Source organism: Lutra lutra, chromosome 5 (assembly GCF_902655055.1).
Source record: "Lutra lutra chromosome 5, mLutLut1.2, whole genome shotgun sequence".
NCBI classification, from domain to species: domain Eukaryota; kingdom Metazoa; phylum Chordata; class Mammalia; order Carnivora; family Mustelidae; genus Lutra; species Lutra lutra.
The window spans coordinates 85702110-85719802 of NC_062282.1; the positions used below are offsets into that span (position 1 = coordinate 85702110).

The following is a 17693-nucleotide window of genomic DNA, read 5'->3' on the forward strand; positions in this document are numbered from 1 at the left end:
GATACTTTGTTAAAGTATTCAGCACTCATTCCTCAATTCATTTACTCATCAATTGACATAAACTGATGAAACATCTTGAGCAGGGGATGTCTGTGCTAAACTTAAGAGACAGAGTCCTTTTTCTTCCCAGAGGAGGAATCAGCAGTTTGTACAGTGTGACAGTTGCATATATGATAGTAGATAGGAATCACAGGCGTCTTGGTGGGTCAGGAAGGACTGCTTAGGGAAAGTACTAAAAAAAAAAAAAGATGTGCCAGCAAAGGATTGGAGGAGGAAATAAGAATGTCCCTGGTTGGGGCACCTGGGTGGCTCAGTGGGTTAAGCCTCTGCCTTTGGCTCGGGTCATGATCCCAGGACCCTGGGATCGAGCCCCGAATCCAGCTCTCTGCTCCGCGGGGAGCCTGCTTCCTCCTCTCTCTCTCTGCCTACTTGTCATCTCTATCTGTCAAATAAATAAATAAACCTTTAAAAAAAAAAAAAAAAGAATCTCCCCGATGGACAGAGCCCTGAGTATGAAGGTCTTCAGGTAAAAGAGAATATGAATGATGCTGTAGAGAAACATACAGGCAAGAGCTTGGAGGGGAAAAGCAATCTTTTCAGAAAGACAGGCAGAGAGCAGCTGGTGGAGGACAGTTTCAGGTACATTAAAGGAGATGGACTTCACACACATAGCATGTGTAGTTACTGAAAGATTCATACAGGTAAGTGGCCTGACCACATTTTGAATTCAGTAACAATCCTCTGGCAACTGAGGATGGAACAGATTAAAGGGGTAAAAGAAATGCAGAAAGGAAAGTGGAGCCTGTGGTCATAATTCATTTAGACTGTAGTTATTTTTCATTTACACTGTATTTATTTTTTAGGTGACTAAGTCCCACTTAAGGGTAAAACTGTGTTTTATCCACCTTTGTCCTTAGGGGACCTGTCAAGTGACCACCATGAAGTCCAACTGAATTAATACTGATCTAAATCCGAGGAAAATACTGAAATTGAAGGATGTGTTTCACAATTTCTACAAAAATCATTTATAATTAGGTCTATTATAGGAAATTTCTTTTACTTTGCAGGAGCCCTTGAATGACTGTTTTGATTTCAGGCAAAAGTTAAAGCTTGGTGTAACAGTTAAATAAACAATAAAATTAAGTGAATTTTTATTTAAGCCATGTGTTGAGATTTCATAATCCTTGCTGTTATCCATCATACTCCCAAGCTTAATTTCACTCCTCAGCACTGAGTAAGTCATCTTGCACTGTACTCTTTTGTCTGGGTTTAGAAGACTTTCATAAGGGCTAGTTAAGCAAAGTAACTCTCTCAGTGCTATATTGTATTATTTGCATTGTCCTTTCTTTCTGGATTCGAAGTGTTTCACAACTGTTAGAACGAGAAGTACCAACTTCATTGCACATAGGGGAGAAATCCCAAGCACAGCAGGAAACTATTACGTATTCAAGATCAGATAGCAAGAAGTATGCCTCAGAGCCCCTTCCCCAAGGCAGGCATTCACCCTGTATGTACATCTTATTAAAAACAAACTGGTAGATTAAGTTAAAGAAGAAAGCCCAAATCACTGAAAGAAGTGGTCTTCAGATAATTATAAGTGATAGCAAGCTTTTCTATTTTAGGTATAAGTGAAACATATATAACCTATTCTGTTTCCTTGTTTTCAAAGACCTTGAATTAAAAAAAAAAAAAACTATCATAAAGGCACTTTTGCAAAGTGTCACACAGGAGCAGAAATTCTATATATAGGAGGTCAATCAGGTGTGCCTGCTATTAAGAAAGGGGGGTGCAGAACAATATCTGTATTAAGATTTACACTAGGGCACCTGGGTGGCTCAGTCAGTTAAGTGTCTGCCTTAGGCTCGGGTCATGATCCTAGGGTTCTGGATTGAGCCCCGCATCAGATTCCCTGCTGAGCTATTCTCCCTTTGCTGACCCCCCACGTCCTCCCCCCCTAGTCTTCTCTCATACTCTCTCAAATAAATAAAATCTTTAAAAAAGATTTATGCTGATTAATATGACTTAAGTAGAAGCACATCAAGTTTGAATAAAACAACTTCTGGATATACTGTGTGGTTTGAGTAGAACTGCATTTAATTTTCCACATTCTACTGAAGAGAATCTGGCTATCACTATTTTCCCTATGTTATAAGACAGTATGATGTAGTATAATATTACAGAGCAATACAGACTATTATACTTTTTAAAAGATTTTATTTATTTATTTGACAGAGAGAGAGATCACAAGTAGGCAGAGAGGCAGACGGGTGGGGGGGGGAAGCAGGCTTCCTGCTGAGCAAAGAGCCCAATGCGGGGGCTTGATCCCCGTACCCTGAGATCATGACCCAGGCCAAAGGTAGAGACTTAACCTACTGAGCTACCCAGGCACCCTGAGACTATTCTTTTTTTAACGTTTAGGATTCTGTTTTGGATTCTGTCCCAAAGGCCAATGTATAACTACATTTTTTTTTTAAGATTTTATTTATTTATTTGACAGAGAGAGATCACAAGTAGACGGAGAGGCAGGCAGAGAGAGAGAGATAGAGGGAAGCAGGCACCCCGCTGAGCAGAGAGCCCGATGCGGGACTCGATCCCAGGACCCTGAGATCATGACCCGAGCTGAAGGCAGCGGCTTAATCCACTGAGCCACCCAGGTGCCCCTAACTACATTTTTTTTTTCATTTGATGGGATCTTGGAACCAAGACCGTAAGAAGGACTAATGGAAGGTAGTTAGCCTAATCCCAATGTTAAGTTATATGCTTATAAGGTTATAAGGAAATATAATTTTATATTATATTATAGTATAAGGAAAATAATTTTAAAAACAGATCAACAATTCTCTCTCGAACCACAGTTAAACCACAGTTACTATATTAGAGTTGAAGATGATGCACAATGTTTGTACCAAACAAAATTGCATGTACTATGTGCCAGAGGAGTGGGGAAAACACACGCACACATGTACACACACATGGACAAGAGAAAGTGCAGCAGGATGGCAAGGACCATCTTTCTTTGGCTCCTTGTTGAATTTCAGTGCCTAGCACAGTGCCAGGCACAAAGTAGATGCTGAATAAGAATTTCTGAATAATTAATGACTTCAGCAACAGAGAAGTCCTTATGGTTAAGGCTGGGACATGAAGGATGAACAGGAGGAATCAAGGACAGACAGGTAAGAGTGGGGAATAAATTATAGGTCACAATGGTGGGCAAAGTTAATTGTGGGGAACCAATGGATGGACAACTGGAAAAATAAAGAAAGAATAAATCACGCATGTGCTGACTGCCTAGATACTGAATTTATGTATTTTTTAATAATTACAAAGAATCTGATAAACATTTTTAAGAGGAGAGACATGATCCAATTTTTTTAAAGGAAGATTAATCTTGAAGTTGTGTGTTGGGCAGAATGGAACAGAAAGGACTAGAGGTTAGAGGTCCAGATAGGAATCCATGGCCAATATTCAGAGAGAACGGGAGGACTTTGGATTAGGATGGAGGGAAGAGGGCTTTTTCTTCTTTAAGCTAAAAGAACTCTTATTCATCTCCCCACCATCATTTTCTTCATCCTCACTCAAAACCTTTTCTCTTTATTGAGCACTCAGTATGTGCTGGGCACTGCACAATGCGTGTACACCTGCCCATTTCAAACTTAAAGCAAGCTATGAGGCGCACGTGCTTACTGTTCTCCATTTATCATTGAAAGAACTAAGTTGACAGGAGACCTGTTCCCTCACTTAAAGTCACAGAGCAAGGTAAATGGTATAACTAAGGTGTGTGTGAGCCTGAAGCTTCTTATAGACTTGAGTCCCTATACTTCTCTCATCTGGTGTGTAGTGTTTGTAGAGTCCACATAACGTGCTGATTTGGGGAAGTAATGCCAGAAAGAAGAAAAGATCAAAGATGACAACCAACGCTTGTACCTCGAACATTAGAAGAATGTGGTACCATCCTCAAACGTGCAAAGAGGAAAGGAGTCACACATGTGCTTAGAAATATTAAGACCTAATATTTTCAGGGTGCTTAATATAAGCCAGGCAGTATACTAAATAACATATATTCATTTTCTCATTTAATACACAACATTATAAATACTACAGATGGGGGGGGAGCCCAAAAAAGATATGCGGATTGTGCAACAAAAGTGTGCTGGAAGCCAACAGCAAAGTCAAGACATAACATGGACAGCCTTGCTCCAGAGCCCGTTTGCCCAGTCTCTATGCTGTACCAGAAACATGTCAGTTTGTTTTTAGAGAAATCACATTTCAGGGTGCACAGTAGTACCTTTTAATTATTTATTATTTACCTACTTTTAAAATTTTTCTCCCACCTATTCGAAAACAATTCCCAAGGCCTCAATCAGATAAATGCACTTCAACATAATGAGATTTAAGACATTTAACATGAAGTCGACAGTACGTGTGTACACATGTATAGAGACAGGTGTTTAAATTGCAATAGTTTTCTTTGAGTAGTAGATGATGGGAGATCTAAGTTTAAACTTCTTAAGGCTTTTCTTCTCCCTCTCCAAGATTTCTTTAATAATTGTTATATAACTTCCATAATCTGAATGAAATAATGTTTCTTGGGGTGGGGCTGGGGGAAGAAGAATTCAGTGAGGAAAGAGGAGCAAACAGAAAGTAAGAGTAGAAAACCAGCTAGAGCCGGGAGCGAGGCTGGAATACATAGGCATGCTTTCAACATCATATGATGAAAAGCTGGAATTAATGCAAGCATAGAGATTTTTGTTCCTAAATTGGAAATGCTGTGGACTCTAAAATGCCCCTTCTCTTTGCTGAAAAGTGAACCAGCCATTGGACAAAGCAAGTCACAGCACAACTGTTAGCTCCATAAAATCAACAGCTGAAATCAACAAGATCAGAACAGACTCCTTCTGAACAGATGTCAGGCCCCTTCTCAAGAAGGAAGGGACTATACAGTCAATTAGATTGGACCTTGAATAAATCATTTTTTAGAAATCACTGGGAACTCTGTTTTGTTTTTTTTTTTTTTTAAAATCAAACCTACTTTACTCTTTCTTCACTGTCCGCCAACCTCGCCCGTGTATACTTCACAGACTCAGGAGTACAGATCACTCAGGGAAATAAACTGTATTACCTATGAAATTAACTTTTCTTCCTTCAGTATCTCTATCCCTTTTTGCTTCATAGAGGCAGAGAATTTCCTGGGCTTATTCACCACTTTTAACCCCACTGCTTAGCATAGAGCCTGACAGTAGGTACTCAGATATAAAAATGTTTATTGAGTTAAGTAAATGAGGCCAAAATGGAATTTTCAACAGCAAAAGTAAAGAACTCCTTCAACCCACAAAATATTTATGTTGTTTTCCCAAATAAGGACGATTACAGAAGGAGGTGTAATTCATAATCTACTTAATGATAATACCATTTTACCCCATGTTAAACTCTGGAGTATATTAATAGTATCTAACTACTTAGAAATTTAAGCAATATACTTTCAAATGTAAGCAATTTACTTCTAAGAAACACATTTTCCCCCTAGTACATTCTTTGACTTATTACTTCCTGACACAAAAAGTAGGAACTATGATTGCTCATTTAAGGTTTGAAACCACTTCTATAGACAGTCTTACTAGTAAAAGTAGTCTCAAAGGTTCAAATTTTTTTCTCCACATGGACCTTACAGGAAATTCTGAGAGCCAAATTTCCTCTTTGGATAGTAAGCAATCTTTGACAGTTCCAAAATTCTGGGGCCCTAGCTTATGACATTCTAAATCATAATAGCATTTGTATAGGTAATTATTAAACTTCATCTGCTTATCACCTCATACTGTGACAGATGAATGCTACTGCTAATCATCATCATTACTATTATTGGCTATTTACTACTGCTAGCTGCTGTGCTAAGCTATTTAAAAGCATTATCTTTTATTTGACGTGGGTGTTAAAAGTCATCTAGTCCAGCCCTAAATGTATGATTTATGAATCCTCTCTACAACTCCCCACTGGGAGATACCAACATTCAAATAAAGAACTGCAGGCCTGAAGATGTGATGAGTTTTGGAACAGAGAAGCAAAGCAGACACTATCAGAGCACAGAGGAGATCCAGTTCCCTGGGGAGGACTCAGGCTGCTTCTAACAGAAGGCACGGGTGAGCTGAGTCTTGAAAAATGAGAGAGCACTTGTCATATGGTTGAAGGAAGAAGGAAGAACTGAATAAATATAAGATTTGGTAAGAATCACAGATGTACCGAGACTTTTGATTAACTGGAGTTGTGAGGATGGGGAAGGAGAAGGAATTTGGAAAGGGCTCATTTTCGTATCTGATATGAAGCTCATCTGAATTCTTACTTTTCAAGTAAAACTTTCAATTTGGGATGAAGGGTTCCAGGTTCTGATCTGTACAGTGAAAAATTGTTAAATAATAACTCTTAAAATCTTTCTGTATGTCAAGCACAGTACTTACCATTACACATTTATTAGTTCACAAAAACAAAATAAGATAGATATCATTTTTCCACTATACAAGAGAAGAAATTAAAATTTAATATTTGCCCAACTTTACTCAGCTCATATATCTATGAGCCACTGGTTCACTCAGTTGTTCCTCGAGAACCTGCGATGTGTCTGTCAAAATTTGAAAGTGGGTCAGCCTGATTTGAAAACATTTGTTTTAACCACTACACAGTATCTGTCTCTGCCTTAGCATCGGAAAGAGAATCTATATTTTTTCCTCTTCGCATTTATTAGTTTTTAAAGTTTTTTTGTTTGTTTGTTTGTTTTTAATTTGAGAGGGGATGGAGAGAGAACAAGCAGGGAGAGGGCAGAGGGAGAGTAGAAAGCAGACTCCCTGCTGCGCAGAGCGTCTGACTCAGAACTTGATCCCAGGATCCTGAAATCATGACCTGAGCCAAAGGCAGATGCTTAACCGACTGGGCCACCCAGGTGCCCCTTACATTTATTATTATCTTTACCACTCTCAAATGACTCAGGAACAAGTCCTATCCTAGGGAAGTCAAAGTGTGAGGCTACTAAACACATTTCTTGACCAGAGCATGACAGAGATTTAACACAAAGCTGTGTATCATTATTTTAGCTATGCTCTGAATGCCAACTGAGTTCACTGCTTAGGTCATTTCACTGATAAACGCCATTTTTTCAGGGCACTTATAATCTAGCAGTTAATAGGGGCGCCTGGGTGGCTCAGTGGGTTAAGCCTCTGCCTTCTGCCCAGGTCATGATCTCGGGGTCCCAGGATTGAGCCCTGCATTGGGTTCTCTGTTTGGCGGGGAGCCTGCTTCCCCGCCACCCACCTCAGCCTGCCTCTCTGACTACTTATGATCTCTCTCTGTCAAATAAATAAATAAAATCTTAAAAAAAAGAAATCTAGCAGTTAACATTTTTCCTGTGTGAAATAGGCTAAGACAAGGGAGTACTTTACTCTGGCAAAATAGTACACACAAAATAGCTATTAAGTCTTAAATGATCACATGAGAGAGATAACTAGATAAGATGGGATTTGAAGCCTAAATCTAGGGCTGTGGTGGAAAATCTAGGGCTTCGTACAGACACTGACAAAATATAACCGATAGTGGTAAATAGGAATCATTAGTACTTTCCTTGTATTCATGCAGATGGGGTAATGGAGACTTCGTGAAGGCACACAATTGGCTTGCAGCCCAGAGCTGGTAAGTAACGGGGTGAGGCTATCCTCCAAGCTTTTCACTGGAGAGCCCATTGTCTTCGCTCTATCTCTACAGTACCTCCCTCTTAGGGAGTTGGTGAAAACGACATGGAATAAGGCAGGTAAAGGGTCTAGCAGAGCATGTGTCATATAAGCACTCTCTCTAAAATCAGTTTGACAAGTACGTCTGAACATTTAATTGCTGCCAATCACTGTTTTTCGCCCTGAATAAATACAATAAAACATATAAAATAGATGTGTGGCTCATGGAGCTAATGTGTTACATGGGAGAGACACACAATAAGCATGATAAATAAAGACGTAAGTACTATGCTGGATGATGACAAAGTGCTATGGGGGGAAAAAAAACAAACCATAAAGCACAGAAGTGACAGGAAGTGTCCAGGTGGGGTTGTAACTTTAGATAAGGAAAAGTCTAACCAAATAGGTGCTATTTGTCCAATGGCAGGAAGAGGGGAGGCATGCAGATGCCTGGGTGGTGTGGGGGTAGAGGGGGAGCGCTACGGGCAGAGGGTGGAGCAAGTACAGGAGCTCCGCAGCAGGAGCGGACATCCCAGTTCCAGGAACTGCAGGCAGCCAGCTAGGCTGGAGGGAATGAGCAAGCGGGGACAGCAGCCAAGTTGAGGGCAGACACGAATGGGAGGGCAGTGTGTGTGCAGACCATGTTGTGCTTTTTAGGCTACTTTACATCAGCTTGGGCTTTTACTCGGCGTGAGGGCCCACTGGGGATGCCCTGATCTGACTCAGGTTTTAGCATTTCACTGACTGCAACAGGAAGAGCAGAAGAACTGGAGGCATGCGTGACGGCACAGAGACAGGTTTGGAGGCCTTGGGAAAAATGCAGGTTTGAGCTGGTGGTGGCTTAGGCAGGGGTGGGAGCTGTGGAGGCAGTGAGAAGGATAAGATATAAGCTGCTGTTAATCCTTCTTAAATTGGCATCTGGCCTAAATTACAACCTGGTCCATCGGTTTTTAAGCTGAGATGAGAAACCACAGAGGCCTGAGGAAGTTTTAAATAATGTGCTATACTCTTTGTCTTTGAAACGTATTCAAAACTCCCAGTCTAAGAAAGGCATTATGCCAAGCACTGCAGATGAAAGAGACGAGGGTGACTATCCCTGTCCCTTTAAAAACTTAACTCTATTAAGAGGACAGTATACCTGACTACAAGCAGCACAGTGTGGCCATATGCATTCCTCCAATAAATATACTGGGTGAGGTTTTAGGTGCTGGAGATAGATGAAATCCTGCTCTTGTGGGGTTTATATTCTAGTAGAGTGAAACAAAAAATTAGCAAGAAATAGAAATTATATAGCAAATTAAAAGGCAATAATGAGGGACTTCAAAAAGAGCAAGCCCATATCTGTGCAACACTCTTAATACTGAAAAATTATGAACAATGTAATGTCCATGTAAAAATAACTGGCTTAATAAGGTTGTATGTCCAGTCTACAAATTAGTATGCAAAAGTTTAAAAATACATAAGTAAATCTAATGACTCAATGAGACTAATTTTACTTTCAGACAGATAATAAAGAGCAAGATAATGAGTGAAAGAAAAAGCCCAATGTTACACACACACACACACACACACACACACACACACACACACACACAATCTCTATGTACACATGTACGTATATAAAGCCACAGTATATTTTGGAATGACAAATGATAGGGTGAAAGGCACCACCTTGTTTAGGAATCAAAAAGGCTTTCTAGATTTGAACCCTGTGGAGAATGTAATTCCAATTTTTCCTTTCCCAACCACGGGCCAGTCCATGGGCAACCATCCACAGCTCTGTGGCTTTGTGGCCACCGCACAATCCATTGGTAGCCCTCTGCCCCACCGTGGCAACAGCTCTGACAATTACATACTTTGATCTACTCCAGAAAAGCTGAGACTCTTAAAGAGGACAGGGTTGGTCCTGGGTGAGTACAGGATTTCTTATTTTTCTCCTGTCTTCCAAGGCATTCCTGGGGGTTTGGGTGTGACCAGAGCCCCTACTGGCCTCCTTTCTCGGGCTCTGCCACCATCTCCTCGAGCAGTGCCTCGGTCCATTCTGTCTGTCCACCCACCCTCAAACCCCTCCCCGGATCACAGATCACTGTGTTTGATCAACCACTTCTGCCAATGTGCTAGCAGATTAGGTTTGTGTTCACAAACTCTCCCAACCCACCAACACATAAGTTTTATTTTAAAAAGCGATTTAGGAGGCACAAGTATTGCATGAGATTGTGTATGAGGAAACTAGCTGTTCCCCATAAACCACTGTACTTAAATTGAGTTATTAAAATGATTAACTCTCCCACCCTTTCCACAGTACACACATTAAATGTTATGATTATTATTAACCTTCTCACCTCCTCCACAGTATACACATTGGGAAATGCTATTACTAAGCCCCCCTCCCCCAGTCCTGCTCCTTCTGTCACTGGGAAGGCATTCACAGAAACTGTGCTAGGCTTAAAGGCCTAGGATTTTAGTCCTCCCTATTCCTAGAGCTGCCTAATAGTCTCTCTCCTTATTTATCTATCTACCTATTTATTTAATTTAAATTCAATTAGCCAACATATAGTACATCATTAGTTTTTGATGTAGTGTTCAATGATTCCTTAGTTGAGTATAGCACCCACCACTCATCACATCACGTGCCCTCTTTATTGAGCATCAATGAGTTACCCCATCCCCCCTCTTCCACAACCCTCAGCTTGCTTCCTGGAGTCAAGAGTCTCATGTATGGTTGTCTCCCTCTCTTGTTTTTTCCCCTTCAGTTTTCCCTTCCTTCCCTTATTGTCCTCTGCACTATTCCTTATGTTCCACATATGAGCGAAAATGTATGGAGGTCCCTCAAGACCTTAAAAATAGACCTTTCTTCTTATTTATAAGCTTACAAGGTATTTGAACATGCTTTATCTCATTGATATTCACAAGGAGACTGAGGCAGACCCTAGTGTTCCCACGTTAAGATAAGAAAACAGGCTCAGAGCATGCAGTCGCTCACCGGTCTTGTCACAAGGCTGGGAGGTAACCTAACTTATCTCCTTACAAACACATGTTCATGTACCACAACCCAAGCTTCGTCCCTGAAGGAGGTTTTGGCACACAGACTTTCTCTCCTGTAGCCTTGCCCAGAACAAGGGAGTGTTCCCCTCCTACTCAAGAACACATGAGGGTGCTGCTGGATTAGGAGGATGTGAAAGAAGGAGCCTGGGAACCAGGGTGAAGACTACCTGGTTTGCAACTGTCCACATCTTGTGTGAGGACATCTGTATGTGAGCCCACTGGCCACACCTGCAGGTGCACATTCCTGAGCCTCTTGGCTCCTGTGTTTCCCTGCACAAGTGTCTGTTTCTGGATCCTTTTTCAAATAGAATGCTCCCTAACACATCACATTTCCCTTGCAGGGTCCTCTCTTCCTTAACTTCTAATGACATCAGCTTACATGTAACTGACTCAAGGAAACTGTTGTAGGTTATGGCCAAGTTCAAAGTCCCGGTACATTTGAATGTGACCTTATTTGAGAACAGGCTCTTTGCAAATGTAATCAATTAAGAGGTGGTCTTACTGGATTAGGGCAAGTCTTAATCCAGTGAATAGTGTGCTTTTAAGAAAAGGAAAATTTGCACACACACAGACAAATACAGGAAACAATGCCTGGATGAAGGAAGCAGAAATCAGAGTCATGCATCGACAAGCCAAGGAACACCAGGGATTGGCAGCAACCACCAGAAGCTTGGAGAAAGGCACTGAAGAGACCTCAGAGCCTCCAGAAAGAACCAACTCTGATGACATCTGGGTTTCAGATTTCTGGCCTCCAGAACTGAGAAAGAATACATCTTTGTTGTTTTCATCACCCACTTTTTAGTAATTTGTTACAGTAGCCCCGGGAAGTCTTCCTGTTTTTTCCAGATCCGGCCAGGTTCTTCTCCCATACATTTTCACAGCATTGGCTATTTTCTTCTAAACAGTGTTATATCACAGTATATTGATATTTTTAAATCAATATTTATTGCCCCACTAAAACGGAAGCCCTGTGAAAACAGATTATGTGGGGTTTTGCTCACTATAGTGACAATCATAAAAACAGTATAGTCTGCAACAAAATATTTTTTAAATAAAAGAAAGAGGGAATGAATGATTAGATTGATGAATGCAAGAAGAGAGCAGAGCACTTACAATTTTGGCCCGAGGGTTTGGGAGAAGCGTTCACCTGAAAGCAAAACAAAGATCTCTCTCTCCATCTCTCTCTGTCACAGAACTGTCTCTCTTCCCTCTCTCAATCTCTCTCTGTCTCTCTCTCTTGCTTGTGCCAAGTTAGATTCAGAACATTTGTCTTTTTAAAAATCTGTGGGGAATGAAAAGATTGATAAGACAGTTAATATCAGGGAAAACTGTCAACTCTAACACTGATGATAAACACTGTAAAACTGTGAAAAATGAAAACAAATGATCTCTTTCTACAAGTTAGAGAAAGTAGAAACTCTTGATCATTTTGTCTTATCAAACAGCACAACAGTAATTATTTGTACCATTAATTTTGTATACAATCTAAAATGGCAGACAATTTTTATTTGATGAAAACAGTAAAAATCAGACATATTTTTCTATCTTTAGAGTTAGCTATTTATAAATATAGTCACATACTCATATATCTTAAAAATTACAAAAAAAAATGATGTTGCACTATGTTTAAGGGCAAATGCTTTGGAGTCAGAGCCCAGGCAAAAAGACCAGCTTTAACCAAATACAGTGACTACATTGGGCTTGGACACATTATTTAACTTGTCTCTGCCCAGCTTTTAATTTTGCCTCATAGGGTTGTAGTTTGGATGAAATCAGCTAATATATGCAAACACATACAAGAGTAATTGGCACACAGTAAAACTCAATACATTTTAGCATTCTTATTACTATTAGACATCTGACGTTTGATGAGACCTTGGTGAGTAGTCATTGAGATAATCTCATCCATTTATGTCATAACTATAAATTACAAATCATTTTCTTTTTTCAACTTTCAGAATTAAAAAGTGATGAACAAAATAGGCTGGTGAGTGATGCGTGGGGTTAGGAATGGCAAAGAGATTTTGAAAACACTTTTCTTTGTAATAAGAAGATGCTGAAAGCTTAATTATTTTGGGGGGTGACAGGGAGTAGGGGGATATAATAAAATGTCCAAAAAAATGGAATTATAATGCCTTATTTCCATTTTAGTGGAGGCACTGACTTATTTTTATGGTAATTTAAATTAAAGTTTTTGTCCTTTAGTCCCAGTCTTGCCAAGTCACAATTTCAAAGAATTTTTAAAAACTTGGGTTTAATGGCTTATGTGGTTTAAAGACTTAGAATTCCAATTAATTTGGGGGTTGAACTTCTGATTAGACATGTCAGATTTCAGTATAAAGTCAAATGTATTAAGCATATCTGTGGTGTTTCCTCCTTCCCAAAGAAATACTTTCTTACTATTGACATTTTCAGTATCTTGCTTGTTAATGGATTTTATGCACAATTATTTAATATATTTAATCTTAGCTCTTCTCTTGGTGTCAGATAGGATCACCTTCATCCAACCTGAGATTTAATGTTGACTGGTCAGCTGGCAAGTGCTACACTACTGCCTACACTGAAAAATTGCTGAGATTAAAAAAATTTCTTTAGGGGCACCTGGGTGGCTCAGTCTGTTGGGCATCTGCCTTCAGCTCCGGTCATGATCCCAAGGTCCTGGGATTGAGCCCCGGATTGGGCTCTCTGCTCAGCGGGAAGCCTGCTTCTCCCTCTCCACTCCCCCTGCTTGTATTCCCTCTCTCGCTGTGTGTCTCTCTCTGTTAAATAAATAAATAAAATCTTTAAAAAATTCCTTTAAGCTTCTATTTTGGCTAGAGAAGATAAAGTTCATTTTCCAGGGGGATACTAGCAGCTCCTTATCTTTTGGGGTGTCTCCAATCTTGTCTTTGTGGCTAATTTGGGGATCACAATCATATGATGGGCAGTGAAAATAGAAACAGGACTCCTCAGTGGGCTGTCTACACCACAAGCAGTCATTACCCCAGGCCAGAACTTTCTGATAGATGCAGAGGCCATGCAGGAAAATGAACCATCCCAAGATTCCTACAGGTCCTCTAATTGTCTAGTGAAATTGATAGGCTATGCTTGTCAAAGCTGCTATCTGTCATTCTTCTGGACTCCCTCCGTCTTTGTGCCTGATGATTTCCATCTCCAGCTTTCACAGTCTGATGTATAATTTGGTCTCTCCTGCCTTTCTGAATTTTGCCTTCTCTGTGTTACTTTTCCTTTTGATGCCGTGTATTTCTCAAACTTTTCTTATCTCTTAGTGTTGTTCAGATTCATTCTTTGTTGTTGAAAGAGTCAGAGTTCATCTTTGCAAAAAATACAGTAAAGATGGAAACAACTATCAAATGAAGAAAATAAAACAGAAAACAGAAGTTGCTTTTAAAGGCATAAAAATCAAGTTTTACATCACTTGTCCCTTTTAAAAAATTTATTTGAGAGAGAAAGACCAAGTAGGGGTGTCGGAGGGGCAGTCAGAGAAAAAGAAAGTCTTAAGCTGAATTCGTGCTGGGAGCCCAACATGGGGCTCGATCCCACAAAAATTGGGATCACAACCTGGGCCAAACCCGAGTCGGACGCTTAACCGATTGCACCACCAAGACACCCCTTATGTCTTGTTGTTTTGACCAAAGTAATGAATATGTGTGACTCAAAACTTATAATAATTATGTTTGAGGTTCTAAACTGGAGACTGAATAAACTGAAGGCACAGAATAATAGAAGCATAGGCAAGCAAGTCAATCTGTTTTGTATGTGACCATTTTTGGACATAGAACTAGAAGGATTTTCTCCCCTCATTCTCAAAGTTAGACTATAGATGAATATTCACAATCAAGTTAGAATCAAACCAAATCAAAGACACGATAAGATTAAACACTCAGGATTCATATGGAGTGATTTTTTGTACCAAATTTGGCAGTTTACAGATAGCTACCAATCCAACTAAATTAAGGGCTCTTTAGCACAAGCTTAAACAAGAAAAAGCCTATGCATTGGTTGACTGGATAAAAGGGAAAAGCAAAATGGCACCACCTGCCTGGTTTCCCTCCACACCCATTTTAGAAGGTTGAAGACCCTCAAGGAACAAGGCTTTCTTCGTTAAGACTTAACATAGGTAAAATTTATGATGGTTTCTCTTAGTCTGCAGCTTGACTACACCAGTTCCCATATTTTCTCTTTAAGGAGAGCCAGATGAGTAGGTTTCCTTCTTAAGGCATTATCTAACAGGGATAGCAGTGCTCCAACTGAAGCAGGCCTAGCTTGTGCCCTTGGCCCAGACATTTCTGTTCTTCCTTAGCTTCTGACCAGCAAAGTAAGGCTTGCTTCTCTCTTTTCTTCTCCTATTGGTATGGAAGCGAAGGTGTATCGGGATGTGTGTGTGTGTGTGTGTGTGTGAGAGAGAGAGAGAGAGAGAGAGAGGACATCAAAGAACTAGCTAGCTCGGGGATTTTTCTCCCTCCTTTACATTCATTTATTATATAATGATTTATAGAAGTCAAGAACTAATGTTTGGCATACCTGCTTGACTTAGGTATAAGTTAAAAAAATCAAAACTTTTTTTTTCTGGTAAGGTTATGCAGAATAATACATATTTCTATTACACATTTGAAAGCCACAGCACATCCAGTATCTAAATTCTGAATACAATACTAGAATATGGCTTCCATCTCAAAGGAGAGACTAAAACAAAACCATATTCTGGGGAGATCTCAATATTACAGATCATTACCTGTCTTAACTCTCTTCAATCCAACAAGGTTAGGTAAATACAAAAATAATGTTAAGACACATCCCAGTGGAGACTGGACAAAATTTAGTAAGCAGATACCAAATGCCAGTCATGCTTAAGATTGTTTTATATGGTACGAGGTTTACTGAGACTAACCCACTGCACAATTTTGGGAGATGTCATTCATGTATGCTCCCTAGAATTGTGCAAAATGGTGATACAAAAATAAATACAATACAGTCTTTCATTCATGCCCTCTGGCCTACAGAATGAAGACAACCTCTCTGGCATTGAAAGCTCTTTACTATCTGACCCAAATTTCATTTATCACAATCCATGTAGTCTAACATTTGGTTATAAAGAATCTATTTGCTACCCACCTTTTCCTGTAATTGGCCTATACTCTTCCACCCCTTCTTGTCTTGCTCATGCTATGACCCCAATCTCATAAAGCAGATTGTATATAAAAATATAAATATATAGGTATGCCTTAGTATTTTCCATACACATATATATGTGTATATATATATGTGTGTGTGTATATATATATAGCTGTGCATACTATACATATATAGTAGGAAAACACTAAGGCACACCAATTACATGCTGTAGATAAAGGACATTGAGAGGAAACAGAGCTGGAAAGGTAACTTACGCCAGCAAAAAGGCTTATTCAGTAGGCCAAATGGATTGCTGATGGTTTGAATAGGTGTGTGACATGAACAAAGTTGTGCATTAGTAAGTCAAAATGGGTTACAGTAAGAAAATTACTGCAACTGTTAAACAAGATAGAATTAGGCTTTAACTTCAGTGGATATAGAGAAAACAAATGTAGAAAGATTTCCAGAGTAAGAGAAGGTAATGGATGAACAGATCCTAAAAGTTATCTACATTGGTGAGAAAGTAATTAGAGAAAGATGGGTACCTGGGTGGCTCAGTCGGTTAAGCGTTTGCCTTAGGCACAGGTCATGATGCCAGTGTCCTGGGATCAAGTCCTGTATTAGGCTCCCTGCTCAGAAGGGAGCCTGCTTTTCCCTCTCCCACCCTGCCCTGCTTGTGCTCTCTGTCAAATAAATAGATAAAAACCTTTTAAAAACAATAAGTAAAAAAAAAAAGAGAGAAAATAATTACAGAAGGAGTCTTTTATATGAGTAAGACCATGAAGAAAGAAGGTAGGAAGACAGGTAAGTGAGGTGGGAATAAGGGTGAGTGGCTTGGGAAATAGAGATGAATTAAAGAGAATTTCTTTTCCAGCCATACACTGATCTAGTTTTCTTGAACATTTTGCCTACCTAAACACCTAAATTTACAGTTAACAACAAGAGCAACAACCAATAATGGACCAAAAATAGGATTCCAGAAATGTAAACAAGCACCACAGATGATTCAATCTTGGGGGCATCAGTCAAAATGTGATGATTCTTGAACACTAGAGACAGGAACTAAACCCTAATGTCTATCAAGAATATGGCCTCTTATTTTATGAAGGAGCCTGCATATAATTGGGTTAACAAAACAAAACAAAACAAAAAACTAATTATCAGCAAACTCTACCAGAAGAATACCAAGGAAACTGCCACAAGTCATCCATCCCTTTATGATGGTGTGTGACCTAAAAGTATACTACCTATGTTAGTTGAAAACATGCTGGATGAAATACCAGTGATCTAAGTGAACAGAAGGAAGCAAACTGAAAACCTTTTTGGAGAAGCATACTGTCAAAACAGAGCTCAAAAAATTCTCCCAGATAAAGTTCTAAGGTAGAAAATTTACTGGGAAAGAGGAGCAGACAATAAAATCAGAGTTATAAAGATTCAAATATTGAAAACATCAGGTACAGGATATAAGTTATATATGTTAAAAACATTAAAAAATAAAGAGATTTTAAACACAAGCACTAATTATAAAATACACAATTTTTATAAAAATGATGAAAATAACCATTCAAATAGACTTTCTAAAATAACCAAAATTGAATCTTTATAAGTGTAACAGTAATTTAATATTTAGAAAGGAAAAAAATAATTATAGTTGAAAATTAAATGGCTGGTGACTATCATGTTAGATACAGATGAAGAAACATTTAGTGAACTGGAAGACAGAGCTAAAGAAATTATTCAATAGTATGAACAAAATGAGATTAAAAAAATGTATATGATGTTAAGACAAATGCAAATCACAGTGAGAAAGTTTAATATATATCT

At 39.2% G+C, this 17693-nt stretch overlaps 1 protein-coding gene across 9 annotated transcripts in view; it reads right to left on the minus strand.

Annotated features, from left to right (window-relative positions):
- JAKMIP2 (janus kinase and microtubule interacting protein 2) overlaps positions 1–17693 on the minus strand; it is a 165568-nt gene that overhangs the window by 79200 nt on the left and 68675 nt on the right. Inside the window, exon 1 of one of the 9 annotated variants that reach the window (XM_047731284.1) lies at positions 11868–11971. The exons of the other annotated variants lie outside the window; for them this stretch is intronic. The gene's annotated coding sequence lies outside the window, so the exon portion shown is untranslated. Of the gene's footprint in view, positions 1–11867; positions 11972–17693 lie in introns of those variants that run through there. 9 annotated transcript variants of the gene reach the window in all.